We start from the raw sequence: 18,528 nt of genomic DNA, 5'->3' as shown, positions 1-18,528 counted from the left end.
TTATAAATATGCGGAAGTTTTATTTTATAGTCGAAAGAAGTGGTGCTTAATGCTTACTCATATAATAACTTACAATAATTAGTGCATCTTTGAAGAATGATTTGTATTACCTTCATCGCTTTTAGTCCTATTTCAGTTTCCCCAAAGACGCAAAATTCAAAGAGAAATGTATGAAAAAAATCGGCCATGTGCGAGTTGGTCTCGCGCACGAAAGGTTCCTTATCATAATAGAGCAAAATTAGGCAAATAATGTGTTTTTGTACGAATCCTTAATTATTTAGTTTATTTTAATTTTATTATTAATTGTTAAAGTATAAATACAATGGAGTATTTTGTACTTTTCAAGTGCCTACCTAGTACCTGTTGCCATTATTGATATCGAGCAAAAAGTAGCAAAAAAATCACGTTTGTTTTGTGGGAGCCCTTAAATATTTAATTTAATTTGTTTTAGTATCTGTTATTATAGCGGTAACAGACATACACAATCTGTGAAAATTTCAGAAGTGCAGCGGTTATTGAGATATACAGCCGAGACAGACAATAAGACATCGAAGTCTTAGGAATAGGGTCCCTTTTTTCCTTCTTAAAGATATTCAAAAAATAATAAGTGGGGAATATTACTACATCGCTATAGAAGCCAAAACTGTGGCTAGTTTTTTGTCTGTCTGTCTGTCTATCTGTATGTTTGTTCCAGCATCACACGAAAACTACTGATCCGATTTGAATGCGGTTTTCGCAGATATATTTGTCTTTTTCCAGCATAACATCTGGTTATATAATATTATGAATGTTTACGAGGGCTGCTATTTATGTATCCGGAACTGGCCACTTACAAGAACAATATTTAAAAAGTAATTACAACATTTGAAAATAGAACTCTTTGGTTGAAGAATACATTTTGTTTCATGTGACTGTCAATTATTTTTCCATTGTGGCGTCATTTTGAAAATTGCGTGTCTTCATTTGCCATGGATTTAACGCGTGAACATTTTCGTGCAATGATTTACTACGATTTTCGGCGTGGGCTAAATCAACAACAGTGCTTTATTCAACTCACCGCAACTTTTGGAGATGAAGCACCATCAAAAACCACTGTTTATTACTGGTACAGTGAGTTTAATCGTGGGCGGTCTATGCTCACGGATGAAAATAAAGAAGGTCGCCCAAAAACAGCTGTTGTCCCACAAAATATAGATGCTGTGCGGGAACTAATAATGCGTGATCGTCATGTTACATATCGCGAGATAGAGGCGTCCTTAGGCATAAGTATGACGAGCATACATAAGATATTACACGAACATTTGGCTGTAAAAAAAATATGTTCGCGTTGGATTCCGCACAACTTGACAATCGATCAAAAACGGGCTCGTGTCGATTGGTGCAAAAAAATGATAAAAAAATACAACCGTGGTACGTCAAAAGCCGTTTATAATATCTACACAGGTGATGAATCTTGGATCTATGCATATGACCCCGAAACTAAACAACAGTCAACGGTGTGGGTGTTCCAAGATGAGCCGAAACCAACAAAAGTTACTCGTGCAAAAAGTACTTTGAAGCAAATGGTCGCCTGTTTTTTTGGAATTAATGGACATGTGGCTACAGTGCCATTAGAGAATCGTAAAACGGTTAATTCTGAATGGTATACGACCATTTGTTTACCAGAAGTCTTTGAAGAAATAAGAAAGGACAACCGACAACGCAGAATCATATTACATCACGACAATGCTAGCTGTCACACCTCAGCTGAAACAACTCAGTTTTTGGAGGGTCAAAAGATCGAATTGACTGGTCATCCGCCGTACAGCCCTGATTTGGCACCTAACGATTTCTTTTTATTTCCATACGCGAAGAACAAATTACGTGGTCAACGTTTTTCGAGCCGCGAAGAGGCTGTTGATGCGTTCAAAATGCACGTTTTGGAGATACCTCAATCAGAATGGAAAAAGTGCTATGAAAATTGGTTCCAGCGTATGCAAAAGTGTGTCGATCATCGCGGCGAATATTTTGAAAAGCAATAAAACCATATTAAATGATATATGTTTGTTTCTTTTTTTAATTCCGGATACATAAATAGCAGCCCTCGTATCTATTGCCTAGTTACAATTTTGCCAAACAGCTGATTATTTTGCCGAATTGAGTTAGTCCCATAGTAAAAGTTTTTCGAAATCATGAATGATTTCAACCCCTTTCGGCCTTTAAGTTGTTTTTGTTAGACTCTGTAATATTAATTATTTATCACTTTCATTCTTATAATAGTATTTAAATACCTACTAAAATCGTCGAAATAATAATTAATCGACACCGTTGATAGACCGGACATCACTAGACCGTGTACCGTTGACACTATGCTGACAATATAGTGTCATTGAAGTCGGCGACATAGGTTTCCATATAAACGGCGCTATATAACACTTTTCTTTATTTTCCTGTTCTGAGGCTATAACAATGTTCTTTTTACAGTTGGTTAAGAGAAGAATCCTGTAAGATATCGGTCTTTGATACCTGAGACGCTACGTGCCGGCTTTTAATTAAAAATACCGGGTGTCTCCAGACTCATTCGTCGAGCCATTAATTGAGCTAGCTCAAGGATACCTATGTATTACCTATACGGTATACCTACAGATTACATAATGACAATATGTAATATTGAGCAGTTGTTGATAATATAAAGAGAAAATTGTAGAGTAGATATGTGTGTATGTTCTCTATCCATACTAATATTATAAATGCGAAAGTGTAATCTGTCTGTCCGTCTGTCTGTCTGTCTATCTTTTATCTCTTCGCTTACTTTAAGTCCCGGGAAAGGATTTATATGATACTTGATTACTAATTATTTTATTATATAACTACTTGATTATTTAATTATTTTAGTTAAGTAAGTACTAATTATGCTCGAATAATATGATTAACTTGTACCTTAGCTAATGTTGTGTCACTTATAAAAGTGCATGTATCGGGATTGTACCTACTTGTGTTGTTATATAACTGTAATGTTCAATTAACATGTACTGCTGGTCAGTGCCGTAAATAGCCTTCTTTGCGCCCTGTGCGAGCTTCTATATAACTGCACCTTTGTTTTTTAACCGACTTCCCAAAAGGAGGAGGTTATATGTTCGGCTGGGGATATTTTTTTATTACATTGGGAAACATCTCTGGGGCGCAGCGGGAACTTATCGGGAGCAATTCGAAAAATAGGGATCTGTCTGGTCTGGCCATTCTTGCGCACCCCAGAGTCTACGCCCTGTGCCTGGGCACCGGTGGCACCGCCCTGTGCCTGGGCACTGCTGGTGTCCTTTTTGAATAAATAAATAAATAATTTTAATCCTGGAAAAATGTTATATTTATGCAACGTTACAATTGCGGACGTCGACTAGTTTAAATTAATTATTACATAATTTATTAAGTATATTCTCGTCTTATACTAAACAAACAGTGATTATATTGGCGTAGGTCATGGCAATAGCTTGAAACATTAAAAATTTTAGAATTTCAATTAAGTATTAATAATTTAAATAAAAGATGATGACAAAATATATTAATAATTTAAATAAAACACGATGACGCGTCATTTATGCTTTTGTCGGGAATCAATAAAACAATTTTTAAGTACGTACATAATTTTAATTTGTACCATTTTTGTACTTAATCAAAACTTTAAAATATTTTTATAATAATATATTTCAACATGTAAAATATCGTGTTTCTTTGCTGCAAAATGAATGAATTTACACAAGATGTAACATTATATAAGTACTTCCCTTTAAATGAGAACGAAGATCTTAACCCCATACTTTACGTCTAGGTAATGTTGAAATACATGCGAACTTGAAGGGGGGAAGGGTGTAAAGTTAATAATTAATTCCCCTCAGCAGTGGAAACTAAACATTATATTTACATTAGACCGAGCATTCGTCGAGTTAAATATTCAGCGAGTGTAAGGAAATTAGAAAACGTAATGCTGTGGTTATGTTTAGTTTTAATCATCATGTATGACGTCTTCTTAATTTTATTGAAGGAGGACAGATTTGGGATTTTTTTGCATTAATTATGTTAAGATGTGCTAAATATCATATTATGATAGAAAGCTTTAGTTCTCAATACTTCATTTCTCGTTTTAATTGATCGTTGATAGGAAATATTGTGTTTATGGATGGTATTTGAGATCTTTTGTTTATTAAAAATTTATAAAAGCATGTTTCCGCCCGGGATCGAACCGGGGGCCTTCTGCGTGTTAGGCAGATGTGATAACCGCTACACCACGGAAACTTGAGTAGTGTAGATGGAAATTAACAACGGTATCGAACTCACCTGTTAGCTTTTGAGCTTATCTCGTATGTCCTTGGTATATTGATATTAATTGATATGATTTTATTGGTGGTAGCCCCGCTGGGCGGTGAATGCAAATGTAGAGCTCAAACGGAACGACACTGTCCTAAGGATACGCGCGTTGTAATATTTTCTTATTGCTAGCGTCCCTAACCTGTTTATTTATACTGTACTAAATGACGCCTGCAACTCCGTCGCGTGGAAATTCGTTTATCGCACGGGAACCGTACATTTTAGGGATAAAAGTGTTATATGTCCTTTCTCGGAACTCAAAAACTCCATGCCAAAATTCAACAAAATCGGCTCAGTGATTTGGGCGTTATGAGGAAACACACACAGACAGACAGACACACCTTCGCAATGTATAATATTAGCATGGAAGTATCGAAAATTTCTGCAACTATTACCTACTGCTTAGAATTTAGATGTTACTATTACTCGTCATGGCTAGTTATTTACATCTCGCTCGTATATTCTTTAAGTGAATTTAAAACATATTTTGAATCTAAATCATGCCCGCCATTTTGTGGTAATCGAGTGAAAACAAAATGGCGTCGCTTTGTCCGCGGCCCGCGCGACCGCCGGCTGCGAGCCGCGATAGCATTGTTAACGTTTATTCACATTCATCTCATAATAACTGTATAATCCGCTTTATAAATAATAAAGTGCCAATATTTGTGAATAATTGGCCATTAAATTTGATATTGTGACCCTGGATTCTGATGACAATGATACAAAGTAGGCGCGGCGCATACCTCCTCGTTGTCTAAGAAATAGACTGATATCCATAGAGGTACCTTACAAAACAAACATGACTCATATTATGGTTACCTTATCCACATACATACTTATTCATACCTACATATTATGTACTTCTCCAGGTGTTTCTTTAGCCATTACGGCCACAAATCGTCGTTTTTGATCATCATTAATCAAAAACTAAAAGTCTAGTACTTAATGTTTTTGATTAATGTTGAAGTTACAATTTCTCTGTAAAAAGCTCCTAAACAAAATTGAATTACCTGATTAGTAAACTAATAATAAAGTTCATCAAAATAACGAAGTAATCTGAAGATCTGATTCAAGACTTCTCGGAATCTGTAGCAATCAGAAAATAGAAAATGTAACAAACAAATAAACTGTAGAATTTATTATTATTGCTAAGGACAAGGGATAAGAACAAGAATTAGAATTACTTTTCCGTTTCTAAACACATTGTGATAGTATCCATTTTATTCTTAAATTGGAAAGGGCAGGAACGTAGGGCCCACGTAAATTGCACGTAATGAAGGCTTGTCCCTTGAGATCTGTATGTCGCCGAAAACCTTATCACTTTTCTATCTTAGTTCTATGAGAATAAGGTCTAAAATGTGTTGTAGTAGGTATACACTATACAGTAACATATGAGTATGTGTGTTTTTAAGTACGTCGTGTAAATGATTATTATAATTGTGTTATATTATGTTTCGTTATTTAAGACGTTATCGAAAATTTAATTGTATTAAGTTTGTTTTGCAGTTAAAAACTAAGGCTGCCTTCACATTAAGTCGCGAGTACAGTGCGGTAGCCGCGCGGCTTAGACGATATTGTTTGTCTGCGTAGGTTAGCCATGGCTTATTTCATGTAACGATCATAATAATGACGATGATGGAAAACTAAAAACTATGTTATAACGCCCGTTTTTAGCAAACATTATGCGGCCCTCGCAGCCATTCAGTGTACCTAGTCCACAGTCCTTAAAATTTCACCATCGTATAAGTATCACCAAAATCCAGGCGATTGGTGAAAAGCTGCAAAAACGTGGGAGAGCCATGCTTCGGCACGAATGGGCCGACTCGACCGGAGAAATACCACGTTCTCACAGAAAACCGGCGTGAAACAGCGCTTGCCCTGTGTTTCGCCGAGTGAGTGAGTTTACCGGAGGCCCAATTACCCTATTCCCTCTTAAAAGGACGGCAACGCACCTGCAGCTCTTCTGATGCTGCGAATGTCCATGGGCGACGGAAGTTGCTTTCCATCAGGTGACCCGTTTGCTCGTTTGCCCCTTATTTCATTAAAAAAAATCTGGTAGATTAAGAAGTACACGAACGAATAATCGAAAAACCAAAAATGAACAATCGAAATGAACAACGCTGATAATTGGAGTGGAAGCGTTTTAATTGAACTGGATATGCGCGGACTGGAAAAAACTAGCGAGTGAAAAACAATTATAACAATTAATATAGCTTGTATTTGGGTCGCGTCAAGCGAAATGCTATCGGGTGGAACTACCACGCGTTTTGGGAAAACCTGGATACAGTTATTAGCGATTTGTTAGACCAAATTTCTGTCTGCACTCTGCAAGTCTGCAAACTGCAAAAATCATCTCTGAAAAAGTAAAAGTAAAATTACCCCTTAATACATTTTGGTAACTTTGGTCACGGTTTGTTAACTCGTAAAAACTGCCTACTGATTCAAAGAAGGGAGAAATTTTGGTAGGATAATATGAAAACCACTTGATATGAAATGTTAAAAATCACTTGATGTTTCAAACTCATCCATTGTTGGTAAATTTCAATACAATATTATCTAGTGCCATCAGATAAAGAAGGCGGCCTACATTTTTTGTCGTGTTATGTAGTATGTGGTTAGAGGTATATTATTTGTCGTGATTTTGTCAGCTGGCAAGTCCAGTAACCCATAAATGCCCAAGCTGCAGCCGGCTGCCGCATAACAATTGAAAATCTATTGTGTCTGCGATATCCACGATGGAGGTGTTAACTGAATTAAGTTACTTAGGCCTCACTAACTGCTTAGAACATGAATGAATTTCTCTGATACATTGTACTCTGATCATTCACTGCACAATTGCAATAATACCTACCGTCAAGGATGGTCAAAAGTGCCGCAACACTGCCAAGACTGTCCATCAAATCAGCCCCAACTGGCGACCCCATACGAGTATTAAACGTTCCAAAAACAATTTAACACTAAATTGGTCGTGTGCGGTCGTTTATAATCAATATTTGTATAACGGGCACAGCTTAGCCGCTAGTACGTTTGATCGATTACCACCGGTTATAGCGACAAGGCAACGAGGTTATAGTGGTTATAATTAATACGAGATCCATACTTAATATTATAAATGCGAAAGTGTGTCTGTCTATCCATCTGTCTGTCTATCTGTAAGCTTTTCACGCCTAAACCACAGAACTGATTTTGCTGTTTGGTACGGAGATACTTTGAGTCCCTGGAAAGGATATAAGATACTTTTTACCCCCAAAAAGTGTACGGTTCCCGCGCGATAAACTAATTTTGGCGAATTGGAGTTGCGGGCATCATCTAGTATTATATAATATTTAATGTACTAACTACTCTCTTGATTATAAAAAGATCAACGTGTATAAAGATCTTTCTGTTATACAATGTTTGGGCCTTATCTATGAAACCACGTTTGGAACTTTTCAGACAAGGTAACTTTTGAAGAGGCACAGATTATAAATTCTAATTTAATAATCACATGAACTGTGTGCTAATTAAACCACAAACAGGATCTTTAGTGTATTTTTTTTTTAGTTTTTCGCAAAATAAAACCTGGTACGAAGACATTTCAGTTTTTTGTCACACGCAACAACACTGGTCTTGTTTCTGTTAAGAGACCTAAGGTTTTACACGTACATTATGCTAATATAATAAATACGAAAGTGTGTCTGACTGTCTGTTACGTCTTTACGCCCAAACCGCTGAACCGATTTTGCAGAAATTTGGTATGGAGAATGGAGATAGGTAATTCAAGTCTCGGGAAAGGACATACATAGTACATACCTATACTTTTTACAGCAGAAAAATGAACGCGCGATACACGAATTGTGGCGCAACGGAGTTGCGGGCGTCATCTAGTATTTAATAATATTATGATTATGATTATGATATATTAGTATTATGAATCATAAATTCTGTAAAATAAAGGACATTTTAATCAAAACTGGCAATTTGATGATGATGATGATAGTCAAAGGATCACAGCGTCTTGGGACGAATCAATTACCAACTTCCAGGAGCCGTAGACAAGTTATAATAATTGTGTTCACAGTCAATTAGCTTCTACTTCCGATATTGTCTCCGTATCGATCGCTGGGTAATTGGACAGTGGACGGGAATCAGACGTTGGAAAGTCGGACATTAACTGAATTATTGCTACTGACATATGAAATGTTCGATTGGATTGTCCGAAAATGCGTTAGATCATAAAGCGTAGTGTTTTACGAGGAGCGGCTATACCTTATATACTTATATATATTTTTAACATTAAGATCATAATGATTATTGTATCGGTGTAAAATCTCTTGACGACAAGTATGATTTTCATTACTTTTAACCGGAGAACGGTTACCCGCCATCGAGTACATAATATTACTATTAAATATTTTGTAATTTATAAATAACTATAAGTCTTCCGAATGCCGGTTTCTAAGGTTTTTGATAGTTTGTCCTTTCGAAAGCGTTGTTAATTGGTTTTGGCATTAGCCAATCAAGAACGCTACTGAATAGAGAAACTCCTGTCAAAAAGCCTTAGAAACCGGACATTAATGCAATCCCTTTCGAGGTTCTCAATCTAGTACATTTCCTTCGTTATAAGCACGTCTTTCTTCTATTCATTCCCTTTCGTCAGTCTAAACTTCAAAGCGAAATGTCCTCAATGAGATCAATCTTGTATCGGGCGTTTATAAATTTTTAATTTTCACCCTGACTGCTCTCCGACCCGACGTAATATATTCCGTGTACCGTCAGCAAAAGTACTGGTTTATAGCGAATATTGCTTGCGTGTGGAAATGTTGGGTGCGATTGAAATATGAATTTATTCTTTTATTTTTGCGATTCAATCAAATATATTTTGTGAGCGATTACAATGGCAGGTATTACACGCATCAATATTATCATAATTCTAGTATCACGCGATTCACAAATGTACTGTGTTACTGCGATTCGGCCTATTAGTAGAGGAGGGGAGGGTGCTATTTTTGTAGTCACTCGAGCGTCATTGAAACCTACTAGGTTTTGTATATTAGGTAAAGCTGTTAAAAAAATAATAAGAGCGTTTTTTTTAGCGGTGGGTTCAGAAACTGCAGCCATTTTAAACTTTTTATACGTGGGAGAGCCATGCTTCGGCACGAATGGGCCGGCTCGACCGGAGAAATACCACGTTCTCACAGAAAACCGGCGTGAAACAGCGTTTGCGCTGTGTTTCGCCGAGTGAGTGAGTTTACCGGAGGCCCTATCCCCTACCCTATTCCCTTCCCTACCCTCCCCTATTCCCTTCCCTTCCCATCCCTACCCTCCCCTATTACCCTATTCCCTCTTAAAAGGCCGGCAACGCACCTGCAGCTCTTCTGATGCTGCGAGTGCCCATGGGTGACCCGTTTGCTCGTTTGACCCCTTATTTATATATATATATATATATATATATATATATATATATATATATATATATATATATATTCAGAAAATATGAAGCTTTATTTTTTTATATTTTAAACTGTCCCTACAGGCTTACCTAACCTTTGAATCGTTAGGTTAGGTTAGGTTAGCCTGTAGGGACATTTTAAAGTTCTATGGAAGCTTCTTTGGGGTATACTAAACATGTCCTATCTTAATCTGACAGTCCCGACGACATTTCAATATTTAAAAAAAAAAAATTACCCACCACGTGAGAAATCTGATTTCTATACCATGATAACTAGACACATGTCGGAAGCCTATGCTAGCTTAATCTGACACGCTCGAGCTACTCTCGAAACCCCCTCTTCCCCTTCCCAACTATGTTACACAATATTATCACGGAATCGTGATAATATTGATGCGTGGAATACCTGCCATTGACACGCACATGTATAGTAATAATGGTACCATCGAACGAATTGATTCATAGGCAGGTGATTGACCTAGTCATTTTGGTCGGATTACGTCAAATTAGTCATGAGCCGTCGGCTGAGTTTGACATAACGCTACCATATCCCCTACCCTATTCCCTTCCCTACCCTTCCCTATTCCCTTCCCTTCCCTATTACCCTATTCCCTCTTAAAAGGCCGGCAACGCACCTGCAGCTCTTCTGATGCTGCGAGTGTCCATGGGCGACGGAAGTTGCTTTCCATCAGGTGACCCGTTTGCCCTTTTGCCCCCCTTATTTCATTAAAAAAATATATTATATAGGTCCGTCATCCGCCTATAGTATAAGTACATTTTACTTATGTCAAACTTGAAACCATTTAAAAAACTTATATGTATTTCTACTATATAAATAAAGGTGGAACCTTGCAACCATTAAACTAATACTTATTACGAAACCACTTAGAAACTAGCCAATAGGAATTTTATGGTTATGTGGCTTAAACCACGAGAGGAATTTACACTTCATATTAAATTTCAAAATAAACAAAAAATCTGTTGAGCAGAAGTACCCAATACAAAAGCATGTTTTGGTATTTCTGTTCAAAATTATTTAGCAGATTTGAAGGCCCTTACGCAGGCAGGTTCTTGCTGGCGCTACCTAACCGGAGGATAAAATGTTGTCAAATTGTAAGATGATGGATCTACCTCTACACGTGGTATCACCATGACACGCCGTTTAGCTGAGAGCCATATATTGTGTGCCAGATATGACACGAGTGATGAGGGTTCATAAAACGTTCAAAGGTGAGGGAGATTCTGCAGATCAATAACCAACAATACACTAAGGATGTTTCGATAGTGGATAAGATTCAAAGCCGCCATCTTTGAGTGCCACTGAGACACGGAATTTTTCACCTACCTTCCTTCCTCCAGTGAAAATATCATAATACTGCATGCAACCGAATTATGCGTTGGACCAAACAGTGTACAATCCTGAATCGAAATATCTAGGTTGGTCAGAAATGTTGACAACGCCTGAAAAGACCATTGATTGGGGTGAAGCTAAACGAGCGTAATTTTGTGAGTCGTGAGTCGCAGAATTTCGGTAGGCAGAAATTCTGCTGCATTCAGTTTCATAGAAAATACTTACTTCATTCACACGAGCGTATTTTATATATATGTATGAAAAATAATTTACGCGACCGAAATTCTGCGACTCACGACTCACAAAATTACGCTCGTTTGGCTTCACCCCTTAGGCTGGTATAAATAGTCAGTACTCAAGATTCATCTCGATCTCAAGACACGGTTCAGGCTCTGTTATTGGTAGGCTGTCAAAATTTGGACCAATCACAGAGCCGAACCGCGTCTTGAGACCGGGTGGCATCTTAAGTACTGACTATTTATACTTACAGTCGGATCTACCTTTGAGGCTCTCAAGCGTATCCCTACAAAATATAATAATATGTCGAATCAGTACGTTTACCAGGTCAGCTAGTTTCATATAAAAATATTGATCACGCCACAATCAGTTTTAATAATCTGCTGCTTATTCCCGAGCTTTGTATAAAACAGGTCAACAGATAACTATGTTCAACTCTCGCTGATTTTATTCAAACGTTAACTAGTTAAACAATTGAGAATTATAACCAGGTAGTAATTTGCATTTCAATAAACATCCAGAAAAGCCGAGAGCCTCTTCTACTTTAATGGGGAAGGAGAAAAAAACCAGTCAAGTGCGAGACGGGCTCGCGCAGGAAGGGTGTCGTCTAAGTGAATACCGTTTATGTGCAATATAAACAATAATACAAGCATCCCATGGCACTTAGGGGATGCAAAACAGATGTGACTCTAAATAGTGTTTCGGCCACATGAGTAGTTAAGTATTTCGTCCTGATGAAAGACTTAACCACTCGGTCACATGCAGATATACTTTGGTGGCCGTCAACTTTAAATAAGTGTATGTCAAATGACATTTAACTTTTATACCAAGATGCCTTCTAGGACTGTTTTATTTACTTACCAAAATACAATTTTAAGTAAGTATCTTTAATCTTACTATTTATGTGACAGCGACAACAAAGTATATTTACGGCCGTTCCCAATATTTGATCTATCTCTGGTTTTGCCCTACTAGAGATAGGAATAGCTCACATTAGACATTAGATACATATATTTTATGTCAGCTGCGATGGTTGTATGTCAAACCAGAGATAAATTGAATATTGGGAACGGCCGTAGTGTATCTAGCAATCGTGACCTAGGATAGACGGGCGGTCAGCGAAATCTCTCGTTTTCAACAGAATACGGAACCCTAGAAAAAGACCGTTCAGCTTTCAATAACGAAATTGCATTTAACATTTGTGAAACTCATTTCGCTGGAATCCTCGATTCCTGCAGTGGAATACTCGAAGACACTCGTATTGGAAGTATGCACAAAATAGCAAACGCCTTGAATATTCAATGGATTTTTGTATTGGTTTGGCTTAACAATGCTGAACGCCGAGATATTCCAATACTAAAGAATGTATATTTCTAGAAAGCTTATGCTATTTGAAATGATTCCATATTGTTAAATCCTAGGAAAGAAGTGAAGTTTTGTCCAGAAATGTGAGCTTTGGTTTTTGTACAAGTTTGAATGTACTGTATATAGGCTTTTACTGTTAAAATTGTTTTTTTATATATATATGTAAAACTAGCCCTCCCGGCAAACGTTGTTTTGCCATATAAAGTATTTCGCCCATTTCATCAAAATAGATTGAATCGTAAAAGTTTATTGAGCGGGAATCGTGCATTTTCCGGGACAAAAAGTATCCCTTGTCCTTTCCCGAGATTCAAAGTATCTGCATACCAAAATTCGTCAAAATCGATTGAATAGTTTAGGCGAAAATCATAAAAAATTATTGTGCGCGAACGGTACATTTTCCGCTACAAAAAGTATCTTTTGTCCTTTCCCGAGACTCAAAGTATCTCAATACCAAAATACATCAAAATTAATTTAATGGTTTACGCGCAAATCGTAAAAGTATATTGTGCAGTAGCCGTAGATTTTTCCGGGACAAAATGTATCCTATGTTCGTCTTTGGGACTCAAAGTATCTCTATGCCAAATTTCAGCAACATCGGTCCAGCCGATTACGCGTGATGTTGTGACCACGCGAAAATGGATTCATTTTTATATACATATTATATAGATTTGGGGGCAAACAAGCAAACAGGTCACCTAATGGAAAGCAACTATTGTCGCCCATAGACACTTGAAACATCAGAAGAGTTGCAGATGCGTTGCCGGCCTTTTTTACACGCTTTATATTAGCTTCACTCGTAACTAAATATTAGTAAGTAAGAAAATCTGGGAATCTTAATTTGACCTACTTCCCGGTCTATTTGACCTACTTCCCGGTCTTCTATTAGGATGAAATTTTACTCACGCTCTGAGTTCTGATGACAATACATGACTAGCTATGAAACGTAATTACAAATCCAATATGGTGGCCTCGCCAAGATGGTGGACAGGCTATTTGAAATGCACCCCCGTGAATTGGCTATCAAATAAAAGAATTTGCTGTCAGTACGAAAAAAAGTCACGTAACTTAAATCAAAAAAGTTTAAATCAGGCTACGTAGGCCCATACAATATATTATACCTTAATGACTAACATACATAAAAATTATATAAACTTAACAACTACACATTATCACGAATTAACGGCAACGTGACACGTGCTTCATTCCGGAGTCTCCCCCGGAACCTTCGGTAAACCACATCAGTCGGCCAGAATTCCTCCGCTTCAGAGGTCGAGAGAAGATGCGTCGGTACTCTCACCACAAAGGAACTGAAGTTGACCTTGTGGCGAGACTGCAGACGCTCGACCCTCAAGTGGAGGGATGTCTTCTTACTGATGTAGTCCACGACGTCTTCGACCTCCATGGACCAGTGCAGGTGGGATATGTACAGGGGCGTCGCGGAGACCTCGCTCCGCAGACGCAGCTCAGGTACATATGGCGCGGTGCCGCGATGGTTGCGGGCGGCGGGCTTCTTCTTCCTTCTCTCCACCAGTATAAAGCCCTCCTCATCGCACCTCCTGCTCTCGTCCTTGCCAGGTCGAGAAGACTTAGCCTTGCGGCTCTCCGTAGTCTTGCGACTCTCCGAAGCCTTACGGCTCTCAATTTCCCCATTTTTATGCGCCCGCGGGGGAGGCGCGGGGCGACCAGCAACAGTCGCGTAGTTTTGCTGAGTCGCCTGTGGACTCGGCGTCGGCGAGGAGGGGAGCGCGGGCGGGGGCGGCAGCGGCGGCGTTCATTGACCTGTCCGATAATGCTGACGGGCTAAACATGATCGCTTGTGCGCCTCGGCGATGAGTGACGAATGCGGCGTCAGCTGGTGACCTACAATTATTACTTTTTAGTTGTGATAATTCATTACGTAGATCACTAATGATAGCTTCTGACGCCTGCAATCTACCTCGAACTCCGGTCAGCTCCTCCTTCAGGAACCTGATGTCCTTCAGTAGGCTGACGACGTCGACGTGGTCCAACGTGACGGGCGGCAGCTTGTGCAGCTCTTTAGCCACAAAAACCGGTACCTCATCTGGATCAGTCTGCTTCAGCAGGGAGATGATGTCACGCTCCTTTCGGTTCCGTCTCTTCGTCGCGACGGCATGTTCACGCTCTGGCCGAGCGTCTCATACAGCAGCTGCTTCCCCTTGCAAATCTCCTCACTGGTGAAGGAGGACTTGCAGATCTGCATGATGCTGACCTCGTCCATGGTGTCGATGGCGTGCTGGATAAACGCCAGCAACTCGTTGGCTACGATCGCCATGGTCACGTGCAGCGGCAATGTGCCGCGCGATTCGCGAAAATATTAATTAAATAATATTTGCGGCGTGTGTAACGTGGAGCACGACCGTTCGCTAGCTCGACACATTACACATTCAATAATGTGTTAAAAAATACTATGTTAACGCGGATGAAGTCGCGGGCAACAGCTAGTATATATATAAAACTCAAAGGTGACTGACTGACATGGTGATCTATCAACGCACAGCCCAAACCACTGGACCAATCGGGCTGAAATTTGGCATGCAGGTAGATGATATGACGTAGGCATCCGCTAAGAAAGAATTTTGATCAATTCTACCTCCAAGGGGTTAAAATAGGGGATGAAAGTTTATATATAATAATACTTTTTAACGCGAGCGAAGCCGCGGGCAACAGCTTTAAATAATATAAATGCATAATGTATCGCATATAACAAGAACCGAATTATGTGCACATTTGCGTTAAATCTAGAAGGGAAGGCAAAAATGTAATAAATCTACGAGTTATAATAAAAGTTTTAATAGCTCGACACTGTAGCTCGGTTGTTCTCATGGCAGATTAAATTTCAGTAAGCTGCAGCTGAATTGAGTTATGCGAGCTGCAGGAAGCTGTAATTTGGATTCGTATACTTTTTTTATAATAATGTGATATATTTACTTCAAAAGTACCATTATTATTTACCAGTTAGAACCTTAGGTCTTAGCTAGTTAGGACAACCGAGCCTTTTATTTTCACAGGTAAAATATTTCTTTTTAAGGAATGGCCCGTACAATGTACATACATCTACGTGGCATTCTCTTAAGGGCGCCACACATTAACAGGTCGCCTGACAGTTAATCGGAAAGACCACAGACTCACAGTTCCCCTGACGATTTTGTAGATTTTGTATAGACGGTCAATGACTGTCAGGCATCCCGACCAGAGCCTGCAGGCTGACTGTTAATGTCTGGGACGTAGCCCTGGTTCTACGCACGTAGCCCCAGCTCTACGCACGTAGCCCCGGTTCCACGCACGTAGCCCGGCTCTACGCACGTAGCCCTGGTTCTACACACGTAGCCCCAGCTCTACGCACGTTGCCCCGGTTCTACGCACGTAGCCCCGGCTCTACGCACGTAGCCCTGGTTCTACGCACGTAGCCCTGGTTCTACGCACGTAGCCACGGTTCTACGCACGTAGCCCCGGTTCTACGCACGTAGCCCCGCGTGGCACTAGTAATGAGACGACGAAATTGGGTTAAATTGCAAAAAAAAACTAATAATAAACAGAAAGAAGAAACACAGAGCGACAGACAGACCGACGACACATTTTTGCCCTAATGTAACTACGGATAAAATAGTCAAATTTAAAATCGTACTCCTAATATACTCTCTTTGCACACTGCATCCTATTTCCGAGGGATTTTTGTCCTAAATTTTATCTCTCCGGCATCCGCTAGGCTCAGATGTGCTCCAAATACATTCACAAAAAGTCCGTATGCAAATCGCCGCCACAGTAACGTTATGTTTACCATAAAATGTTGCATATAAAACGGAATTACTTCCCATTCCGTAAAAACAAACTCCGAACGTGATTACAATAACAGTAATTTTTTTTACAGTTTTCGCTATTCTACTTATATGACGATATAAAAACATTTTCTCGCTGATAAAGCTGAAAAAACAACAATTCAACGCAATAAAAAAGTGATAATTTTCGTCTGTATTTTTGTTGTGTATTATAACTGGGCTATTATTTCAAATTTATGTTGGGTTTTATATTGTTGGTTTTTCGTCTTTGTGATCATATAAATAAAAGTGATGGTTCGTTGTATTGAAAATGTTGTGCTGATTTTACGCTTACGCTCGAGTAGAGGTCTAGGCTATTGCATTCTGATGTATGCGTGTTTCTTTCCACTTTCGCGTATTTTTCGGACTAACCTACCGTACATTTTTAAGGTATGGCATAGCTATTATTCCGGGCTCTGAGCGCGGCAACTGAATCAAGAAATTCCGTAACAAAAAACCTAACACACCCCACTCCAACAGGCACGGCGGTGCGGCAACGCCGGTCAGTGCGACGCTGCCAGTCTTCAGTAGGGTGTTTGTGTGCGTGCGACTGGACGCATGCGCGTTGCCTTTACCGCGTCAGTCCCTGAGTGCCACACGTATAATTTTTAAGAGCCTATACTATCCCACTGCTGGGCAAAGGCCTTCCCCGAGGCCTATGTCTCGTACTAACGCCACCGGCCAGCCTGGCTTGTAGGCATCCTGTTCATATCGCCATATTTTTTGAGGCCGTCCACGGCGGCGTCCACCTTAAATTTGATACCTCTTTTTTGATTTCAAGACTCAGTTTAAACTTTCAATTAGGGGTGAGGAGACTCAAGTTTCATATTTTGAATTCTAACATTTCTACATGCAGTACAAAGTGAAATAATTCATACGTGCGACGTAAAGTGTAAACTAAAGCAACGTGCAACAACAAATAACTCTACTTCAAACTTAACGAGTATTAGCAAGCCGGATGGAACAATTAACAAGTTGGTACAGTTATTAACAAACCGAGCAAGATCTGATAACTCCGGTACAGATGAAAGGCGCTCCTCCCGCGCCATAAACAATTCACCCCTTCAACTAATCGTGCATGCAGCGGGTGCATATGCATGCACCCGTAGTATCGTTAGAGGAGTGCTGCAGATTAGGGGTTGTCGATGATGTGCTTAATTATGAAGAGATGGTAATGTGTGTGTCGTGTTTGTTACAATAAATTTCCTGAAATCTAAATGTTTTTTACAAGTCGACCTTGAGTCTCTAAAGAGTACACCTATATCTTAAAATTAATGTAAGTTTTTCTCACAATTTTCTTTACCGCACCCCAATCAAAATTTTATGATAATCCTTTGTAGATCATCGCCAAAGATAAGTCGATAGCACCCTTTCCGAGAAACCGATTTCGGACAAGCCTAATTCTACATAAAAGTTCAAACATCGCGTCGTCCAATCTAAATTTTGATGAATGCGAAAGGCCACCTAAATTCACCCGACGAGCTCGAGCGTGTAAACGTGTAGCAAAAAATGTTGAAATGTAAAAATTACTCGTGTGAAAAATCATTTTTTTTATTTTCCGGAATAACGTTACGCGGGTTGATCCAATTATTCAGTTCCGACAGCGCCAGACAGCGGCAGACAGCTCGCACAAAACGGCCGCTCCACAAAAGGAAATTGTTGCACTGCGATGTTGACGCTGCGTGCTCTCTCCGTTGCGTGGAACTTAATTGCTTTCGAAATTATTTTCCATTTCATCGTATTCATGTTTTTGCTTTTCATTTGCCTTGTAAATGAGTCTATTTTAGAATTCTAGCGAATGTTTCGCATTTAGAACTCCTTTATGGCGGTGGTGATTAAACAGAATCAAATGGACGCCGATATTTTGTTGCTGTATGAATAACTGACGCTAATGGGAGCTATTTTTCTTTTTTGTACTAAATGTTTAATGCTAGTGTAACGGGCGGAGTGGAGTGGTGCGATAATCG

General features: G+C 39.3%; 1 protein-coding gene and 1 non-coding gene across 2 annotated transcripts in view; one reads left to right on the top strand and one right to left on the bottom strand.

Annotated features, from left to right (window-relative positions):
- LOC121730228 (syndecan) overlaps positions 1-18,528 on the top strand; it is a 308,302-nt gene that overhangs the window by 242,968 nt on the left and 46,806 nt on the right. The window lies entirely within an intron of this gene.
- On the bottom strand, positions 4,197-4,269 carry Trnav-aac. Its single transcript has one exon. It is a non-coding gene; the product is annotated as a tRNA-Val (tRNA).

Source organism: Aricia agestis, chromosome 9 (assembly GCF_905147365.1).
Source record: "Aricia agestis chromosome 9, ilAriAges1.1, whole genome shotgun sequence".
Lineage (NCBI taxonomy): Eukaryota > Metazoa > Arthropoda > Insecta > Lepidoptera > Lycaenidae > Aricia > Aricia agestis.
Note: the sequence above shows the minus strand (reverse complement) of the source record. Positions and strands in the feature narration are given on the sequence as shown.